Source organism: Sminthopsis crassicaudata, chromosome 6 (genome assembly GCF_048593235.1).
Source record: "Sminthopsis crassicaudata isolate SCR6 chromosome 6, ASM4859323v1, whole genome shotgun sequence".
NCBI lineage: Eukaryota > Metazoa > Chordata > Mammalia > Dasyuromorphia > Dasyuridae > Sminthopsis > Sminthopsis crassicaudata.
The window spans coordinates 193,590,325-193,597,274 of NC_133622.1; the positions used below are offsets into that span (position 1 = coordinate 193,590,325).

General features: G+C 40.0%; 1 long non-coding RNA gene across 1 annotated transcript; it reads right to left on the reverse strand.

Annotated features, from left to right (window-relative positions):
* Window positions 1–2,569: 2,569 nt before the first annotated feature.
* On the reverse strand, window positions 2,570–6,198 carry LOC141545803 (uncharacterized). Its single transcript, XR_012483144.1, has 2 exons — window positions 5,992–6,198; window positions 2,570–3,921 (listed from the first exon to the last, which is right to left on the reverse strand). It is a non-coding gene; the product is annotated as an uncharacterized LOC141545803 (long non-coding RNA).
* Between the last annotated feature and the right edge of the window lie 752 nt (window positions 6,199–6,950).

Genomic DNA, 6,950 nt, shown 5'->3' on the forward strand with positions numbered 1-6,950 from the left:
AATCACCCCCAGTTCCCAGAACTCAAACACTAGAGCATATTGTAGGATATAATCTCTGTTTTGGACAGGAGTTAACAGCATTCTCAGTGATGTTGTAACTTTTAATTCTGCCCAAGACCTGCCTCCACTATTGAGCCATATATGGATCAGAAATAGGATGTAAGTGCAAAGTAATTCCAGAAATGTAAAGTGCAATGTTTAACATATATTACTTGCTGTCTAGGGGAGGGGATGAGGAAAAGGGAGAAAAATGTGGAACACAAGGTTTTGCAAGGGTGAATGTTGAAACTATCTTTGCATATATTTTGAAAATTTAAAAAAACCTATTTTTAAAAAGATTAAACAATCTACAAAATAATAAATCAAGTCCTCATTTAAAAAAAATTTAAAGTGCAGGTAATGTATCTTAAGGCAAAAGAATATTTCTAAGAATTGGCCAAGTCTCTGTCCTTGAGCAGAAATATATCAAGTAAAGAAACAATTTGTCCAAAGTGACTTCCAAAAGGTATCTGTGGTTTATGTCAGTCACGTCCTCTAGACCAGTGATTTGAAAACTCATTTGATCATAGATCAGAATGTTCCCAAAAAATGAAGAGGCAAAGGTGTGTATGTAAACTATGCCAGGCTCTTGCTAATTACTATTCTGAATCTCAAAACTCCAGCCTACCACAGTGAACAAATGATCTAGGAATCACAGGGTAGGGAAACTAGGTTTGTAGAGGGAGGGCATGGGGAATTTTGCTTATATAGGCACATTTCCTATTAAGCTATCACTGTCCTGAGAGGAGTCCAACCATGCAACCTAGGAAGCCCTGGAGGAAAGATGTTGAGGTGAGTAAAGGAGGGGTTAAAATTATGTTGGAGAGGGGGCAGCTAGGTGGTGAAGTGGATAGAGCACCAGCCCTGAATTCAGCAGGACCCGAGTTCAAATCTGGTCTCAGACACTTAACACTTCCTAGCTGTGTGACCCTGGGCTAGTCACTTAGCCCCAGTCTCGGGGATAAAAAAAAAATAATAAAAAAAAATAAAAAAGTCACTTAACCCCAGCCTTAGGGGGGGAAAAATTACGTTGGAGACAAACCCATGACATCGATGACTCACACATCCCTTGGGGTAGTGCCATGATCTCCCACTTTGTATACAATTGCTTTAGACCATTACAGAAGATGTGTGTTCCAATCAAGACTTTGAAAGAGCTTTGGGATGGGTCAGTGATCACGGGACAGGATAGGACCTATGAACATCATGGACTTGGAATTTTCAAATTTCTTCAGGAAGCTGCAGAAGAGTTTGATCTTGTACAGAAAGGGTTATCTTCTGGATTTTATTGATATGCAGTAGAATGGGGCAGATATGATTGGTCCAAGGACCAGAACAAGCACAGCAGGAAATCACTTTTAGATCTTGGACAAAAATTAAAAGTCCATGCCAGAGAATTCACTTTACACTTAATTTAAAATGTATTTTATGAAGAGAATTATGTGAGACCCTGAGGATGATACAAAGTTTACATAAAACATTCCTACCCTCATGGAGCTTATAATAATGAGAGACTGACACCAAATTTATAATATTCAATGAGGAGAACATGAAAATGCTAGGGAAAGATTACCAATGGGGAGTTATGGTGGAGGATCAGATCTAGTAACAGGAAAACAGGAAGGTATCCGAGCATGTGGGAGAAACAGGATAGTGGGGTTGATGAGGTAGATGGGATAGTGAGCATCCAGCACATGGCAGGGCATAGTGCCAAGGTTGGGCAGGAGGCAAGAGGGGAAGTCATGGACATCAAGTCATGGAATCTAAGAACTGGAAGGGACTCAGAGACATTAATCCTTCAACCTTTACTTAGTCAAGCATCTGCAACAGGCCAAACGTCCTTCAGTTTCTGGTTGTGTCTCTAAAGATGGAGAGCTGGCTATCTTCTGAAACAGATTGTTGGGAAGCTCTTAGTGTTGAGTTTCTACTAGTCCAAGAGTAGACAAGACACTCTTCTCTCTGCCCCTTCCACCCTTTGCCTCAGGAAATTAGATTTGGAAGAGAGGTCATCTCCAACTATCTCCTGAAACATCAATTCCCTCTTAACATATGCCCATAGTCATGATTCAGACTCCAAGTTTAAAGACTTCCAGTGATAGGGAACTCATTCCCTTTTACCTCATTCCATTAGTGGACAGACCTAAGGAGTTTTTTCCTATATTAAGCCAAATCCTCTTCCCTTTAACTTCCTCCCATTGATCCTAACTGGGCCTTTGAGAGCCAAGCATAATGTGTCTATTTCTCTAAGACAACTCTTCAGATATTTGCTCACAATAATTCTATCTCCCCCTCCCCGCCCCGAGAAGCTAACCATCCTCAGTTCCTTCAAATTTGTGTACATGATATCATTCTCCTCTGGATATCTTACAGCTTGAAAATGTTATAAAATTATATGTTCTGTGATGAACTCCCTGTTCCAAAAGTGTCCTGATTGGAACAGAAAAAGGTCAGAGTTCAGTATTCCACCTCTCAACCCAAATTTTGTTCAGTACGTTTAAAAAAACAAAATCAAAAACCATCAGCCTTTGCTGTCATCACTATTGATTTATGTTGAGCTATTTATACATGACAATGATGTCTGTGTATGTAATGCCCCAGGTGACATTTGAGATGCTGCAGTACCAATAGCCTACATCTGAGTCATATTTTGGTTTGTGCAAGCCTATTTAAAAAAAAAAAAAAAAACATTTAAATTCATTAACTTTTGAGGGGCTGTAGTATATAATTTGGCCACTGGATCGTGCTACAATCAAACACAGGCAAGCAGATGCATCCGAGGGCATCCAATGACCGTGTGTTGACTTCCCCAGAGACTGTAATATCTCCATTGCTCACCAGAGGGCATTTGCCTACAAATTCATAGACTCCTTCCATTGTCCACAGCTTTATGATTCCTGGCTTCCAATTTATATTTATCTAGACATGAAAACAAAATATCTCAGTGAATTATGGAAATCTCTATATAGCTGTACTGTAATCCCGAAGGAAAAGTTCCCTTTCTGTCCACCAGTCTCATGAGCGTTAGAAATTGCTTTTTAAATGGTCATATGGATTATTAAAATCCAATAAAATGAGGGGGAAATTAGACAAGAAAGAGACAAGCCTGATCTTCTTCCAATCCTCTTTCAGGGTGGGAGATAATGGGAAGGGATGGCCTATTTGGAACCCACAAGGAATACATCTGCAAACCATCAGAGAGAAGGTGGATCTCCTGGCCCCCGTGATTAAGGTTTCTAGCAGCTGCTGGTCCAGACCTGTTTTTTCTCTGACGCTGTTTTGTCTTACACTTTGGCTCCAGCTCTGCCTCAGACATTCCAGCTCTCCAGGATCTGTTCCAGCTCTGCCTTCCTCATGCAGCATCTCAGTGACGTGACAGCTGTGAACAGAATTCGGGCACTGGTGGTAGCTTCTTGGTCCAAGTATAGTTCTCTGTTTCATCTTATTGGCTCAAAAGTCCAAAGGACCCTTCACAAGGCTGCCATTTTAATACAGGCTCGTAAGATCTCTCAGGTAGACTCTCATTAGCCTCCTATTTGGTTTCCTGCTTCCAGTCTTTTCCTTTCCAATCCATTCTTCATGCAATTGTCGAAAGAAAGAAAACAAAAATAAAAAAAGAATTTAATGTTGATGGAGGACCTTAGGTCAAATCCTGTCTGTATGATCTTGGACAAGTTATTTAACCTTCTTAGGCAGAGAAGTGTCAAAAGTATATAGATCCAGGAAAATTTGAATTCAAATCCTGATTCAAAAATTTATTTGCTGTGCAAATGTGAGTCACTTTAATTCCCTCAGCCTCAGTTTCCTCAGATGTAAAGTGAGTGTTTCTCTGAGCCTTTTAAATGTCAGCTCTGTGACTGTAGAACTTGGCTTGACTGAAGCCTCCTTCAAGAAAAAATTACACACTCCTGTGATAGTGGGAAAAACCTCTGGATTTGGGGGCTTAGATGTTCTTACAACCAGATGTCTCTGCTCTGGCCATGCCCTTTCATTACCATTCTCCTTCTTTGGAATTCTCTTTTATTTGGAATTTTCCTTGCTTCCTAGCTCCTTATTACCTATGACATCTAAAGTAAACCCTGTCCCTGCCTATTGCTCATCAAAGAGCAATATATTGTAAAGGGCAATCCAAGTGGATGTATATCCAACTGGGATAAGCGACTTCACAGTACATCACATCATTCTCCTCTGGATACCTGGTGTGACCTGAATTGGGAGGGAAGCTCTGATTGCCTTCATATCCTGCCCTAAACTCTTTCATTGACTTAATTCACACATCTCATGTGAGTAACATCCTTCTGGATGTTGCTGGGCTGCTGCCTTTTAGCTCATCTTGGCTTATTCTGTTGCTTCTACCCTAATATCTTGGGGATTCTTCCCACACCCATTTGATCTTAAGTCCAGGCCAGCAAATTTCCTGCCAAGCCTTATTCCTGGATCTCTTCAAAATGCAATGGGCCCCTTGCCAGGAGTCCTCCTCACTAGCATCGTCAGTCCTAATCCAGCTGATTAAGCACTATTCCTATGCTGTGATCGCTTTGTGAACTTTGTGGGTGGAAGTGAGGGAGGGGAATTCAGCATCAAGTTGAATTTGCTTTTTTCCCCTTCTGGATCATGGAAAAACTATGAGCTGCTTTCTTCTGGGAATCTTTTCCTTTCCTCCCCCTTGTGAGGGGAAAGATGTACAGCAATTACTTGGTGATTAATGAGAATGTAGGAGGATCATTGCCAAAAACCAGAACAAAATTCAATTCAGCACTTATTATACTGCTGCTAATAATAAGAGGATCTCATGCTTTCCTAGCATTTTCCCCACAACACTTCAAGGAAAGTAGCGCAAGTATTATTACTTCCAGATGAGAAAACTGTGACTCAATTGGGTGACATGTGGAGGGTCACATCAGCACAAGTGGCAGAGCTACTCCTAAGTCCAGAGCTCCCTTCACCAAATATACCAGTCATGATGTCTTAGTAATATAAGAAGAAACCAACAGTCCCTATCATCCTGTCAAGAGATAGCCTGCTTGGCAAAGAAGGATTCTGGGAATATAACATGGATCTATAAACTTGAGTGAGAAAGATAGGAAGGCAAATCTCTAAAAGTGTGGGCAGAGAACAGATGAGACTAGTCTCTTCTGCTCTAAGTACTTAACTCACAACAGCCCTTTTAAAGTACATTTTTACCAATGAGAGAACACTGAAGCTAATAGAGGAATATGAGTTAGGGTATTTTACTATTATGAGAGGCATCTAGGTGGCTCATCAGATAGAGCACCAGTTCTAGAATCAGAAAGTCCTGAGTTCAAATGTGATCTCAGACACTTAATAACTCTGTTACCCTGGGAAAACCACATAACTGTTTGCCTCAGTTTCCTCATCTGTAAAATAAACTGAAGAAAGAAATGGAAAACCATTAATAGGAACCCAAATAATGGGAAAATCATTTCTGTATCTTTGCCAAGAAAACCTCAAATGGGGTCATGAAGAACTGGACACAAATGAATGACAATAAAAACAATGAGAGAGAATTCTGGAGCTAATAGAGAACCTTTTAAGTTAGGGCATTTTTACAAAGGAAAAAACAACACAATGAGATGAAATAATTACCCCAATGGGGGCAGCTATTTAGTGACAGAAAGAGAACTTATATCCAGTTATCTTGACTCAGACTAGGTATTTAGGAAGAAGTAAGCTTTTTGGCTCTGAATTCCTTAGGGAAATGGATCTAACCGTTAGATGGCCAGAACTAAAGCAAGTCAGAGACAGGAGAGTCAGGACACAGATGGAAGTTTAATTTTAAAGTGAGGAAAATGGCTTGCAAGCAAGAATACATATGTTGCCAAGCCTTTATGTATTTTAGCAGTTTAATTAAAAAGGTAATAAAAGGAAAAGTACTTGTGAAACAAGGATAGAGCTCCTCAAGTGTAGGTAATAGGAGAATAGAGAATACCTTACCTGGCAAGTAGAGGGATGACCCAAGGGTTAGCTGAGTCTTAACAAGTAGAATAAGGGAATGAATTAGATGTTCTTCCTCAGTAAAGGACTACTGCTGTAACTGCAGATAGTTTAGGAAGTTGTATGAACCAGAAAAAACAAACAAAAAAAACACCTTTTCTGCCCCTACTTTGGTCCTTAGGGCTCAGTTTAACAGTTAAAATGTCAAAGTCTCATTTGCATACAATATTTCATAAATTTTCCACAAAATTGGCTTATTACTTTGCCCCCACCCAGGACTCTGGGAAAATCTCCAAAAACATAGTCATATTTTATTTCCCATTAAGACTCTTATCTCCTTCTCCATTTTTCATAAATCAAAAGGAAATATACTCCCATTATAATTTACTGCAAGAAATTACACCACCAGAAAATACAATACCAGCTCACTCTGCTGGTAATTCTGGCCAGCCAGAATCTTCATGGCCACCAGCAGCTGGTGCCACTTTAATGTCTAGTTAATATATAATGTTTAGTTCATGACTCCAAAAAGCAGTTGAGAAAGGAGGTGTATAGAATAGGAGGAGGAAGACAAGGAGAAAGGAGGAGGGTCTTTCTGCCCATTCCCCATCCCCGGTATCATAGACATAGAATAGTTGACTATATTCTTGATGCATCCTGAGTGATTTGTTAAGCAATTCATCAGAGAATCAGTTCATCAAAATTCAAGCTCTCCTCTCTCAGGGACACAGTGTGTGTTGTGCGTAGCACCTATTAGTCTCCTAATCTCTAGTTAGCATCTTGCTAACAAGTGTTTCCAGTGTCCCAGCAGCCTTAGCATCTAACTCCCAATGCCTGAAAGTAAGAGAAGGAGTACTCCATTCAGGTGACTCCCTCTTAGCAGTATTTCAAGTGGTAAAGAATAATGTAGTGTATCATTGCCAAGCAATCTAATCTGTTTTGAAAAGTCTTAATACTAA